General features: G+C 53.6%; 2 long non-coding RNA genes across 2 annotated transcripts in view; both read right to left on the bottom strand.

The window, feature by feature from the left end:
* LOC140632080 (uncharacterized) overlaps positions 1-14,868 on the bottom strand; it is a 265,581-nt gene that overhangs the window by 236,727 nt on the left and 13,986 nt on the right. The window lies entirely within an intron of this gene.
* On the bottom strand, positions 965-13,789 carry LOC140632081 (uncharacterized). The gene is made up of 2 exons (XR_012029601.1): positions 13,444-13,789; positions 965-4,021 (listed from the first exon to the last, which is right to left on the bottom strand). It is a non-coding gene; the product is annotated as an uncharacterized lncRNA (long non-coding RNA).

The following is a 14,868-nucleotide window of genomic DNA, read 5'->3' as shown; positions in this document are numbered from 1 at the left end:
CTACCTTTCTAGAACTTTCTCCTACCTAATCCTCCTCCTGCTACCCCACACTATCGTCCAGTCACGCCCAATGCCCGGCATTCATGGCATGTGCATGCTGTTCTCCCCGCCTGGGATGTGTGCTCCTTGTTTTCTTCCAAACTTCAAGGCTCCCAACTCAAACATCACCTCCTCTGTGAAGCCATCCCCTAAACACCAGGCCAGCTCAGCCGCTCCACACCTGTAAAGAGCAGCTAGCATGTGGGGGAACCCTTCTCCCGCATTATCTCATGGAGTCCTCATGTCCCTTTACAGGATGTCCTATGACTGTCCCCATGTCACAGACCAGGGCATCGCAGCACAGAGGCAAATGCTCGCCCAAGCTCACAGAGCCACCGTACACTACTGCCGGGTCCCAAACCCCGGTGTTCTGGCCCCTGAGCCCAAGTGCCGGCCCTGCTGCTCCATGTGCGAGTCTCCCCCGAGCACAGCCTGTCGCATGCCTGAACCCCAGTGCCCCGCATGGGGCCCGACGCGGTGGGGTGCACGCAGCAGGTGCACGGGTAGGAGTCTGTGAAGGAGTGTGAATGCGGGGCTCCGAATGGGGCATGGGAGAGGGGTGTGTCGCAGGGACTGCGAGTGTGAACATATGTGATGCTGCGGTACGACGTGCGAAGGCATGCGCTGCGTGTGGGGGGGTGTGCACGTGGGGGATCGTGTGAAGGAGTCCGTGCAGTGGCGTGCACGGCATGGGAAGGCCTCAGCGTGTGAGAGAGGATCCACGCGTGTGTGTACAGCGCGTGTGTGAGAGCAAGGATGGGGGGCGGGAGTGCAAGAGTGAGTGTGTGTGTGCACAGGCAGCCTCAGACACTCCCCGGGCCCCGCACGGGTGGGTAGAGGCCTGAATCTCAGCTGCATGAATAGTTAAAGCCCTTAAACTGTGCCTCTTCATCACTGATATTTTTACAAAGTTGTCACAGAGAAATATCATTTTTCTTCCTCCTTTATTTCATTTTCTTTGGGATATAGTAATTAACAAAAGCCGTTAGATGCCAGCAAAACTGTTTCTTTTGAAGTTTCTACATGGCTGTCACCCGGGAGATAAAGGCAGATTATTCAATCTTGACATTATAATTGTGGATGTGCCAGATAAAAGCCTGGATGAGACACTTCACAGCCCCACTCAGAGGGGAGGATGAGATCACCAGGAGGGAGCCGTCCCGAAGCTGCGAGGGCAGGAGGGCTGGCGGGACGGGCGCCACCACCAGGGGCAGGGGGCAGCCAGCCACAGGGCTGGCCTCTTTCATTCCGAGTCGGACTGTCCCCAAATCACACGATGTCAGGCGGAAAGGGAGCATCTTCCATACTGAGGTGGGACAACCCAGAAGTCAGGAGCTAAGCTGCGGAGCCCCATAGCTCTCCCTCCCGGGGCTCCTCTGCTCAGTTCACTCCCCCTTGACCCGCAGGACGCTCCATGCCCGCTGGACCAGTGCCCAGCTCCCCAGTGGTGAGTCTGGGTCTTCCCAGTGGCGACATCTCCAGCATCTGGCACCAAGCGGGACGTACGGGTGGCCGCCCAGGGAAGGAGCCCCGGGCTCTGGTCCTGACCTGCACTCTCGCACCGTGGGCCTGGGTGTTGAAGGCAGGTGTAAGGGTGCAGGCAAAGTCACGTGCCTGCTTGGAGCCCACCCAGGCCTTCTCTCAGGCCGTCGGGCAGCAATGCCAGCTTGTTGCCAGGAGGGCGTACCGACCAGGGGCTGGGCCGGGCAGGGCCAGAAGAGGCCCCAGTGTGAAGAGCAAGAGGCCAGCTTTTAGTGGAGGCAGATGGACCAGAATCCAGATGCCCTGGAGAACATGTTTGCTCTGAAGAGTAAAGGTTCCTAAAATACAAGGGCTGATAGTATCAGATTTCCCAGGTCCATTCTGAACCAAGTCACAACCCTGAAATTCAGCTTACCCAAACCAGTCACACACCGGTGCTCTCCACACTCCACCCAGCCCACAGACAAGCCGTCACTGTGTTAAGTAATAATAATAATCATAATCATAATATTAACTGTATCAGTCAGAGTCCAACCAAGAACCTATAAAACCCTCCAGGTATTTAAAGCAGAGGCAATTTAATAGAAACACAGGACATGACATATCAGCAAGGCTACGCAGAGATTAGCAACAGCAACAAGCCCCCTGGGGACAAAGGCAGGAGGTATCACCAGAGCCCAGAGGCCTCAGTGACCCGGCCGGCCTGGAACTCCGACTGGTGCCAGAGACACGGGCCTCGCCAGAGATGATACCCAAGGCAGGGAGATAAGGGAAACACCAGGCTTAGCCCTGCCTCCCAGCCACTCACCTTCCTGTCAACATCCAGAACCCGCACCTCTGACAAATCAAGGCACCCAAGCCAGGACCCTTAAGGGGAGAGCCCCCCCTAAGACACAGAGCAAAACAGCGGCAGGGCAAGAAGGGGCTCTGAGAGCAAATTAACCCAAGGGCCAACCCCCTTGCCAACATTACAAACCCTTGAGCTGGGCGTCCAGCTTGTCCTGGAAAGGGCAACATGGGGCCTGCTCTCCCAGGTGACCGTGAACATCCAGAGGTGACAGAGGCTGTCCCCTTCAGAAGGGACATGCTCCTGGCCAGTCTCCACTGTTCCCACCAGACCTGCCCAATGTGTTAATGGTACCAGGAGGGCTTTCAATTTGCAGCTCCCCATCTAAATCAATGTACCCATGTTGCAGAGAAGCGGGGTGGGGCCCAACCAGAGAGGCGGCTCACGCTGGGTTACACACCATGAATCAAGAGCAGAGGCCAAACCAGAGTTTAGATGCCTTAGGTTACACTCCCTAAGTAAGTGCTGAGCCGGTTAGCAAGGAGGGAAAAGCGTCTGTGACATGAGCGTGCCTGTCAGTGGGGAAACGAGTGCTATTTCCTAGCCCAGCGTCGGCATAACAGCAGGGCATGTGCTTGCACATCGTCGGGAGGACGGCAGGAGAGGCACCAGCAGTCATGACAAGGACAGGACCTGGGCAGCAGAGGCTGTTCTGAGCCTGGCACTGCCACTCGATTGCTATGTGACCAGAGCAAAGTCCCTCTCGGCGCTCTACGCCACAGAGGCAAGCCCAGATGCCTTCCTGGCACCGTCCCCACTCCACCGGGCTAGGACTCTATTTCCTGGGCAGAGGTAGGAGGAAACCATCCTCCCACAGAAGGCAGATGAGTGCACGAGGGTCCTTAAAAAGGAAGGTCGAGGGGAGACACTGGGAAACATAAATCTGCCGGCACGGCTCTCTCAGAAAGGGTTTTAATTAATTGTTTTTATACGACATAAGAGCAACTCATTACCGAACAGCTTTGATTTGTGACACCTGCATTATAGATGATTTTTAAATTAACATTTCCCCAATAAAAGGTGTCAGTAGAGAGCGGAAGGCGCCCAGAGAAGTATAAAAGGATAATAATATGAAAATACAAATAAACACCAGCCCAGCCTAACAAAGGGGGCCGCTTCATCAATTTTACAATTAATTAAGGCTGCCTAAGGTAGCTGGGGCTCCGGAGGCCGTTGGAGGCACCCGGTTGAGGCTCAGGCATCCAATACTAGGAGGCGGGGAAGGGTCTGAGGCTTAAGAAAGAAACGCTATGAGGGTGAGAGGCCATCTGGCAGGCTCCCCCTAAGGGCAGAGAAGTAGGGGGCAGATCTGTTCTGGGGCATAGTCCCGCTTCCTCCATGCTGCTGGACGGGTCATCCATCAACTCGGGGAGGGTGTATAGAGCCCCTGCCACGTGTGCCAGGTGGAGTGATGAGCTCCAAAGTGAGAGAGAGGGAGGGGCTGCCTGGAGATGCTGGGAGCTCTGTGCATCCGGTCCAGAGGGAGTGAAGGGCAAAGTGGCAGAGATAACTGGGCAGGTGAGTGGGGGCTAGATGCCAGGCCTCTGGAAAGTGTCACCCCACCATTGGAGTTTTTCCAGATGGCTTGAAGAGTCCCAGGTAAAATAGCCGCAGGAGAAGATGTCTGCTTAGACAGAGGCAGGTGGATGGTACCTGCAAGAGCAGAAGGAGGAAGAAGTGAGCCACACACACCCTGCTGGTGGACGGAGCTCAGATAGAAATGGCTGAGGGAGAGCAGTGGGTGATTGCAGGGTGACTTCAACGCCAGCGTCCCCAGCTCTTGCTCTGGGGATTGGGGATCGTGCTGGGAGAGGCCGAAGCGGAGGCCAAGGAGACCTCCAGCCAACGAGAAGGCTGGAGGAGCCGCTGTCCACCGTGCATGGACAAGGTCCTGCCCACAGGGGTCTTGCACTCTGGCCAGGAGAAAACAGGAAGAAGGGACACAAATGGTTGGAGAAAGGACTTCAGAGTGTGCCAGGGAAGGGAGCGCTGAAAGACATGGAACCGCATGCTCCGGCTGGCATTGCTGGCTGGCACGGTCTGGGACCGAGTGGTCAGGGAAAGCCTCTCGGAGGAGGCAACATGTCCAGGGGGCCCAAAGTGGGGCAAAGAAAGTGCAGAGGCCCCAAGGCTCTGAAGCTGGGAGGGGAAAGGGTACCAGGACTGCCCTCACCGACCTGCATGTTCTACTGCTCTATGATCCATCTCCACCCTTCCTCAGGTTGACGGAGAGGGGGGGTTATGGGATTATGACTGGTAAGTAAGGATGGGTTTCACCTGTGAATGGAGGCCATGGAGCATCGGGAAGGGTTTCTCATGCCCTTCCCAGGCCTTTACAAAGCTCTCCCTCCCGACATTTCCAGGGAAGTCAGTCTCCATCTCCAGGCCAGGCTCCTCTCATTTTTAGTGATACCCCAGAAATCTCTCCTAAACTCCAGAACCACTTGGGTATCTTCAAGGCACCCCATAACACATCCATCATCTTCTTCCCAATCTCAATCAAAGAAGCCACCATCTGTCCAGTTGCTCAAAACAGAGACCTAAGAATTGCCTCGATGCTACCTCTCCCTCTCCCCCGCAGCCAAGTCCTGGTAGCTCTTCCTCCTTATAGGTCCTGATCCCATCTCCCACCCGCAGCACTCCATTCCACCTGCCCTAGCTCTGCGCATGTCTTACCTGCGTGACTACCACAGTCCCCACCCCCATGCTCCTCCTAGCCACACAGCAGCTAGAGAAATCCTCCTGAAATGAAAGCCTGTCCAAAAATCTTCAAGGGCTTCCTGTGTGCTCAGGCTAAAGTCCAAACCAAGTCATTATGCTTATCAAAGGCCCCTAGAATCTTCTGCCCGTCTCCATAGCACCATGTTGTCTTCCCCTCATCCAAGCTTTGCTGTCCAGATGAAGGGATTCCCCTCCCCAGACCTACCACTGCTTCTCTCACCTGTCTTCTTTCACACTTGCTGACCCTTTGCTCAGAACATTCCAGGTGCTCTGCCCTGTACCAACACACTGTTGTCTGGCCACCTTCAACTCCACAGACCAGGCTGCATGTTCTTTTTTAAATTTTTTTTAAGATTTTATTTATTTATCCATGAGAAACACAGGCAGAGGGAGAAGCAGGCTCCCTGCGGGGGAGCCCTATGTGGGACTCGATCCCAGGACCCCGAGATCACGCCCTGAGCCAAAGGGAGATCACAACCACTGAGCCACCCAGGTGTCCCCAGACTGCATGTTCATCCAATACTTTTGCAATTGTTTGCTTTGTTGTATAGATTTCCCCCCACCCAGGGTTGCAAGCTCCACAAAACCAGGAACTATTTTCACCTTGTTCACCCCTGTACTCCCAGCACCTGGGGGGCACATTGCTAAATGAACAGGAAGATCAATAAATTAATGGATGCCTCAAATGGTGTCACATAACACATGCCACATGCTTACTAGAAATTTAGATGTTTGGTGAGACCAACAAGGACCAACATCTTTAACTTGGTGCCATACATTTTGCTAGCTGGCCAGGCTCCCATGATGGGCACCAGTATTGTAATGGGAGTAGAGATGGACCTCCACTTGAGATGGTGCATCACCTGCTTCCATGAAGCCAGTATGGGTCATGAGGCCAACAGAATGTCCATATGGTCTTGGGCTCGCTGGCCCCAGGGTGCAAGAGGATGTGGCTATCAACAGGGGCTCCTGGCTGGGGAGTCTGGGTGCTTCTGATACCCTCTGCCTGATAGGAATGTGAAACCAGTGGATCCTGGTAGGCTGGCCCCACAACAGAGCATCCCCAGCCCATATCGATGCACTGGATCCATTCATAGACTCAGAGATGGGGTTAGGGACTAAGGCTAGGGTCTGTACGTGCTGTTAGGGAGGTTACCACCATCAAACATCCCAGGCAGACCACCAAGTACAGAAAAAGGCTGGGATGGAGACCAAGGTTAAACACCCTTCAGAAAGGGTGAGATGGCCTATGCCTGAAGGAATCCAAGAGGGCCTCCTGGAAGAAGGGGTTTGGGCTGTGCCAGAAAGGATGGGGCCGGTCAGAGAGCAATAAGTTCCTAATCAAACCCCTACTTCCTGCATCTTCAAAACCTCCTGCCATGAGGAAGCACCTCTGAAGGCCAGCTTTCTCCTTCTACTTAGTCATAGACTCCACCTGTGGTGATACAATTCCTGAATGTCGGGACTTGAAGGAGCCACGGGTCCAACCTGTCTATTTTACAAGAGGAAAGAAAAGGAGGCCCAGAGAAAGAAGCAAAAATCACCCTTTGCATTTGAACAAATTCATCCTTTGCATTTCAAATGGGCTTCTGGCAACCTAGGCGGTCTTCTCCTCCATCTAACAGTTGGGGGTGGGAGGGTAGGTGCTGAGGCCCAGAGCGGCCACAAGGCTGGTGGAGGTCACACAGAAGCTGACAGAGCCAGGACTCAAACTCAGGTGGCTCTGATTCCACATCTAACACCCTCAGGTGAGTTTTCCCATCTTCAGTTCTGATTTTTCTGAGACAGAAAGAATAACTGGCAGTTGATGTCAAAAATATATGCAACTGTTCTGATTGACAGTATAAGCTCTAGGATGTACAAACACGGAATGATTCTATTTTTCTCAATAACTGCTATCAGCTCTGCTCTGCAAGCCCCAACCCCACAAGCTGGTAGTTGAGGGAGAAGAAGGAGGGATGGAAGAAAACAAACTTGCCAAGTAATAGTATCTTCATTCTCTTTGACAATTTTCCTGGTCTCATTTAATATCTGCAGCTGCCACTTTGCAATTATTAATAAAGTGTCACTGTCCAGTTCAGAGCCACCTCCTGCCCAGCTCCTATGAGCTCCAGCAGCAGGGATAGGAGCATCCTTCTGCTGAGTGACTGATTGCCCCCAGGTGAGGGCCTAGGTACTGCCCCCTGTCTAACACTTGCCACTGGCGTCCTCATCCCAAACGGCTTCTAGCGCTGGAGGAAGCCAGCAGCCAGCTCCTTGTGTGACAACATAACCCTCTCTATAACTGCTGACACTGGGGATCTTCCAGGGCCTGGCTGCTTCCTCTTGCTCCTGGCCAGTTTGGAGAGAGGCACTAACTCAAGGAGAGTCCGTATAAGGAGAGTTCGGTCCAAAGCAGGTCATCGTCAGAATCCTGAAACAGAAGCCCAGCAGCAGCCAGGCTCCATGGGAACCAGGCCAGTCAGGTCGTCAGAGACTAAGGCACCCCTCCATAACTAGCAGTCTCCCTCGTGGCATCCATACACCTTTCCATCCTCCTTCTCAGTTGGCCAGTTCCCTGTGGTCACTCACAGCTGATGACCATCACGGGTTTCCAGCCCTAGTCAACCTCATCAGCTCTTCCCACTCCCAGGCTCATCTTCTTTCAGGGAGGAGTCAGAGAGGAGTCAGACTAGCCCAGTTCATGCTTTTGAGCCAGGTCACCCAAAACATATAATGTGGGGCAGCCTCTGCTTCAAGTGCCCACCTCAGATTAATCAGCTGAGGTCTGGAGGATACAAACACAGCTGCTACCCAGGTTGGGTGCACCAGGGGGGCAGGGGTTTCCCTTAGCCAGGAAATCGACCTCTCTAAGAGGCTGAACCAGTTCTACAACACTGGGTTCAGCAACCCCTCCTTTTTGGGTACCACCAGCAAGTTCAGTACATTCATTTCCACTTCTATGAAATAGGAATCAACAAAAACACCTACCTCAGAGGGTCATCAAGAGAATAACATGAATTAATCCACGTAAAGCACTCAGAACAGTACCCTCTGACATGCAGTGAGCTTACAGAAAAGGTTAGTGATTCGAATTATTACTATCATTATCTCTAAAACAAGATGGAAATAGGAAGTCAAGGCTCTCTGTTCCTTTGCTGTAAAACATCTCAGTGTGGCCTCAGTGAGCAAGTCAAGTCAGCTTGAGAAAAGCACAGGGACTGAGTCAGATACACCTTCCTAAGGAGCACAGGGTACAATGGGTACCATCCGTCGAGGACTCACTCTACTCAATCTTTGCTCAGCCCTCTACACACATGGTCCAACACACATGCGATCCACCGGGATCAAGTTCTAAAAGGGTCGATAAATCGTCCAAATTCACACACTTTAATCTTGATCAAGCTGGGTGCTCATCCCAGCTCCAGCCTCCCCATCCCTATGTGACTTTGAGAGTGTGGCCCTGTCCCTCTCCCAGCCACAGCAGACATACGTGGTAGACCAGATGACTCTAAAGCGCTGCTGACTCTAGTCCCACTCTAGTAATTTTGTAGCTTCTGTTGTGTTCTTGGGGGGGAAACCTTGAGCAAAGACCACCCTGTGACTGACATCCGACCCCAGGACCATGGTGTTTTACTTCCCCATTTATTTATTGTATTCCTAAAAGTCATGGGAAAAAAAATAAAACTATTATCCTCAAAACCCCATAGGTCTCTTAATGACTACTCCACTAATTAGTAGCAGCTGTTAATGAAGTGTGCAGGTACAAGCCTAGCCTCATCAATTAATCCATACATGCTCCTGGGCTGCAGTAATATTTAAAGGAAAAATCAATACCTGGCAGCTGGACCTGGGGAGGTCAGTCCGGGTGGGCAAGGAAAGGTGTAGCATTTCAAGAAATTTGTAACTAAAATAGCTTATGCCTGAAGCACAGTACAGGAGAGCAGAAACCAGGACAGCCCTTAAGGGGCACAGGGATCCAGGCTTGCCTGCAGTGTCGACACAGGAGGGGCTGGGTAGGGAGGGCAAACAGGCACCTGCTCCTTCCATGGGTGGGCTGAGAATACTGTGCAAGGCCAGCAGGGGTGCTCCTTCTCCAATTCATCCTATCACAAAATCCACTTATTCCTGTGGGGTATGGAGGCTGAGGGGCCTCCTATTACCTCCTCCTGGTAGATGCAGAGATCAAGGCTCCTGGTGAGACACTGTCTAGCCCAAGGTTGCAAAACAAGTCACGGTAACAATTGCTTTCCTGGCCTACACTGTGCCAAACACCCGGCATGCATCATCTCATTTAATCCTTACACTATCCTAATGACATAAGAACCACTATTCCCCCATCCTGGAGATGGAAATACTGCAGCTTTGAGAAGTTAAAACCACTGGCTTAACAAAGCTGATCATCCACAAGCCTGGTACTCAAACCAGGCGGCCTGACTCCAGAGTTCATACGCTTAGCACACCCGGACTCCTGAGCAGTGATAAGCCTTGTGTCCCGTAGAATAAGATCCAAACTCCATTGTGTGATTTACAGCATCTTAAATTCTCGCCCCTATATCAGTTTCCTACTGCTGTTATAATAAAGTACCACAAACTTACTGGCTTAACACAACATAAATCCACTATCTTGCAGTTGCAGAGGTCAAAAGTCTGACATGGTTTTCACTGGGCTAACACCAAGGCGTCGGTGGGCTGAGTTCCTTCTGAGGCTCTAGGGAGGATGTGTTCCCTTGTCTTCCTCGGCATCTGGAGGCAGCCTGCATTCCTCCATCTGTGGCCCTTCTCTGGTCCCGAAGCCAGCAATCCAACCACTATTTCCCACATCACACCTCCCTCCCTGACTCTCCCTCCCTGCCTCCCTCTCACAGAGGCCCTGCGCTTCCAGGCCCCCCCTCCTCAGATAATCCAAGATAATTTCGTGGATAACCAAGGACAATCCGGTGCCTTGTGCCACATGAGGCAACACACAGGCTCCAGAGAGTGGGACATGGGCGTCTCTGGGGAGATACTAGTCTGCCTACCATGCCCCCTTGCTTTCTAGATGTTCCACCCTCATCAAACATCTGTATCAGTCAGCATCTGGTCAGAAAAACAAAAGCACCCTCGGTATCTCTGACAGAGGGAATTTATTAATAAATATACGGCATTAGTGACATCAGCAATGAAAGAGAAGCCAGAACAGAGCTGTGGAAGCAACCTAGAAGTAAGCAGAGACAGCAAGGAGCCTTTTCTGACCTTCTCCACTCTGCTCACAGATATACAGAGTCAAGGTCAACGGCGCCCACCTCCGAGCTCTAGTGACCTAAGTGCCAAACCCATGGCTGGGTCCCCGGCACTGAGCCCAGGGCGTTGCTCAGAGAAAGCTCACCTGGGCCAGGGTTCCTTCCTCCACAGCCAAGGTGAGGGCACAGCCCTAGCCCAGGGCTCCCAGAAGAGGTCATGGTGCAGGTGACGCAGGTGGATAAGATGCAGCTGATCAACAGCTGACTATCGGCCCCCGAGACCAGGGTGCATGTTACCTGCACTTTGCTGCCAACACAGACTTAGGCAACACAGGTCTTGCCTACTTGGAGAAAACATTTAGGGGCAGACAGATCACCCCCATCAGGAAGAGATTCGGTACGTGCTCTGGAACGTCCAGCAGGAAATCTGTGGTCCACAGGCTGCCCCGCTGCTGGTGCGAAGTGAACTTGCTTCTAGCTAAGCTATGGAGTCTGGCTTCTCACCATGTGGGAGGCATGGGGAGATGGGAGAGGCCTTGGTTAAAATCTCGGTGTGGTGACCTTTCCCTGATTGGGCATACTCCACAGCTCCCCTTCCCCAGCTGCTCATCCTGAGATGACGGGAAGGGAGGACATTGGAGAAACATCCCGGGGAGGAAGGGAAGAGAAGAAGAAGAGAAAGGAGGGGAGCAAGAATCCCAGGAAGCAGCCCTTCCCAAGTGAGTCTGGCTCAAGCTGGAGCGCGACACGGGATGTACAAGATACAATTTTACCTCCCAAGCACCCAGGGATGCGAAACAGCCCCGTCCCCAGCCCCCAGATGTGGTCTAGCTCCAGGGGGCCCGATCCCAGGGAGTGACACCACTGGCCTCCTCCCAGAGCCTGCAGGCTCCACATCCTGGGGCGGTTTGGGGGAGGGTGGCCCAGACTGGCTTCTTGCACTAGGCCTCCTCCTTGCCCAAGCATCTGTCAGTCACCAGGCCCTGGCCAGTCCACCTGTCCCCGTCCTTGTCCTTGTCCTCAGCCACAGGCTGGATCGGGCTCCTACCACTCCCTCTCTGTTCATTCAGCAGCCTCCCAAGCCCCGCCTCTGGCCTCACCCCCTCCTTTATCCTTTACCCTGCTACCAGGGCTGCTCTTCCTGAAAGGGATCTGGCCAAGTCACTCCCTTACCCAAAGCCATCAGCAACTGGTCACCATGGCTGGGGGAGCCAAGGCCTTGACAAGGGAGGCTGGGCCTCCCCTCCCACACAGAGCCTTCTCCTGCCACCTCCTTCCCTTCTCCCTCTCAGCACCTTCCAGGAAGCCACCTGTAGCCACCCCCCCAACACACACACACACACACACACACACACACACACACACACACACTTGCTGGTCTCTCTGCCTAGAATTCTCCCTCCCAACCCTGCAAATGAGCTCATAGACTCAGGAATCTTTACAATCCTGTTCTAAATCTTGGAATTTTGTTCAGGAGTCACCTCGCCCCTGATGACCCCACACCGTGTGCTATCCCCACCCAAACCCCACCTCCTCCCGCTCCCCTGTTCTGCTTCTCCGTCTCATCTGTGCCTGGTCCTGGCTGTAGCAGCTGTCCTGCCATGTGTGCCTCCCCACCCGGAGCCCACCTCCAGGGCTGGCACAGGGCGGACTTGGCCTTTTGGGGGAAGGGAGGGCAAGGCAGTCCACCCAGCATGCCCACAGACGTGCTGGGGGTAGGAATCAGGCTAACAGCGGTTTGTATCCATTGATGTTCTGCTCCACTTTGTATGGGGACCCTCCCTCCTCTGAATACCCGCAGCCTACGGGGACCTGAGTAACACAGAAGATGGAGTCCAGTCTGGCTGCCTGCTGAAGACAAGGAAATACGGTCAACATCATGACACCGACCAACACCGTGGGGAAGAGGATACGTCCCTTCTCGATGCCGTTTTGTAGGACCTCATTCAAATCCAGGCTGTCAGTAAGTCAAAACCCCATTCTGTCTTTGTGGTGTTCCCACCGCCATCCAGCTCACCCCCGCTGTCACCGTGACCATTGGTACCCCAGATGAGCCATGACTACCTAGAGAGGTGAGAGGCATCGCCCGCCAGTAGCCCTTTGCATGACTATCATCTCCTTGGGAGCCCGGAGCAGCATCCTGTAATGTCTACCACTCACCAGTGAGCACTGCAACGGTTTGGGGGAATTACTCAGGATCTTGCCACACGAAGTGCCCTATGACAGGTGATCAAAGAACCATCAACGCAGTTGCTGTCCACTCAAGGATTCCCTCAACCACGCACCCAAAGCCTCCTGGTTAGAGCAGCCCCCTTGAGGGCTGGGGGTAGAGTAGCAAGCCAATCAGCCCAGGTCCCTGCCCTCACAGAGCCAAGACTCTTGCGTCGGGAGCTGCAGCCAAACTAGTCCGTGTGGGGCTTGTGGGACATACAGAGTGCTGTGGAGAACTGCAGGCCGAAGAGGAGGCAGCAGGGGGGCGGGGGTGGGGTGGTTACTCTTTTGCAAGAAGAAAGGGCAAATTATTCCAAGACCAAGTGAATGGCAGCGGTCCATCGACTTCTGAGCTAAGGAAGAGAACAGAGGACAGAAACTGGGACTAGTTGAGTCCAGTGTCTAGTACTAGAGAATAAAGCGGAAGGAAACGGGCACCCGTGTGGCTCCATGGCTGAGCACCTGCCTCTGGCTCAGGGCGTGATCCCAGGGTCCCGGGATCGAGTTCTGCATCAGCTCCCTTGCAAGGAGCCTGCTTCTCCAGAACTCTGCCTGTGTCTCTGCCTCTCTTTCTGTCTCTCTCATGAATAGATAAAATCTTTGAAAAGGGATGAGGAGGAAACACTCCCCAAGACTGCCGTCCTGCGAGTGTGGGGCCTGGGAGAGCACCTCCAGGTGTGCACTCTCCACACTGGGTGGTCCGGGTGCCCCTCCCCCAGGGCCTGTACAGAAGCACCACCTTGCACAGCGTGCTCGCCTTCCCACACCCCAGCACCCAGGCTTCCCTCTCCCCCTCATCCCCCTCACATTCTGTGGCTCCCTATGGTAACTCCAACTGCTTCCTGCCCCCCACCCCATGACCCTTCTCCCCTCTCCTCCAAATGATGACCCACTCCAGACTCAACCCTGTGCCATCCCATGAAACGGCTTCTGGTCACACACCTCAGTCAGTCCTGTGTCCCCAGACTGTGGGGCTCCGGTCCCTACGCTGTATCAGTGGTATTTCTGGCCAGGCATCTGGCTGCCCCACTGCAGAGCTGCAGGACTTATGGACAGTGGAGCTTCTGAACGGCCTCAGCATCTTCCAGGATGCCAGGCCCGTTGCCATGCGTGCAGAGGACGGAGAAGGGGATCGCCTGCGGTGACAGCCACTCCAAGGCAGGAATGCCACCTTGGTTCATCCTCCCACAAGTGACAAAGGCAGGCAGAGGGCACAGCCACATCCAAGGGGCCAGGAGCTGTCTGTCCAGGTCCCGCGTGAGCAGGAGGCGAAGCCCCATATAACACAGACGTCATTCCACTCTCCCATGCGGCCTGATGACAGGAGGCACTGATAAATACGTGATGCGCACAAGAGCATCTGAACGAAGGAACATACACACCGTCCCCTCCTTGGCCTCCCTCCCACTGCACACACAAACCAGGCTGGGCACTGAGCTGCCAGGAGGAGAAGCTCTTCTGGGGTCTGGAGCAGCATCGTATCGTGAGGGAGGATCTTTATCCACCTGCTGATCTGGCTCCTTCACTCAGTTTTCTAGAGAACTTTCTAGACCCTCCCTCTAACATTGAAACTGTTGGATCCCAGGTTTCTTTTATTTTTAAAAATGTTATTAGTTTCAGAGGTAGAGGTCAGGGATCCATCAGTCTTATACAACAACCAGTGCTCGTCACATCACGTGCCCTCCTTAACGCCCGTCCCCCAGTTACCCCCTCCTCTTACCCTCTTCCCCTCCAGCCACCCTCAATTTGTTTCCCAGAGTTAAGACTCTCTCATGGTTTGTCTCCCTCTCAATTTTCATCTTTTTTCATTTTTCCTTCCCTTCCCCAATGTTCATCTGCTTTGTTTCTTAAATCCCACATGAGTGAAATCATATGGTATTTGTCTTTCTCTGAACGACTTACTTGACTCAGCATTAGACCCTCTAGTTCCATCCATGTCATTGCAAGTGGCAAGGTTTCATTCTTTTTTATAGCTGAGTAATATCCCATCGTGTGTGCCCATGTATACATACTACGTGTGTGTGTGCACGCACGTACGTGGGGTAGACATATATATACCACATCTTCTTGATCCAGTTATCTGTCGACGGACATCCAGGTGGAGTCCAGTTTTTATGAGGTTCTAAGCTCATGCTCAGTGACAGCCTGGAATCAGCAAGCATCAGACTCAAAAGCCCTTCTAGATGGAATGGGGCAGCCATCTCCTCACACAGAAGGAAGGGACTCTGTCCCAAAGGCGAGCAAGCAGCAGGCTGGCCCCAGGCCGCCCAGCACTCTCCCGGCTGTTCCTATGCACAGCCTCCCCCTTCACTGCCAACACTGCTGGGCACGTACTTGACTAGAACTTCTCCCCGACCCTGTCCCCCA

This window comes from Canis lupus, chromosome 4 (genome assembly GCF_048164855.1).
Source record: "Canis lupus baileyi chromosome 4, mCanLup2.hap1, whole genome shotgun sequence".
NCBI classification, from domain to species: Eukaryota; Metazoa; Chordata; class Mammalia; order Carnivora; family Canidae; genus Canis; species Canis lupus.
The sequence above is the reverse complement of the archived record's forward strand: the minus strand, read 5'-3'. Positions and strand labels throughout refer to the sequence as shown.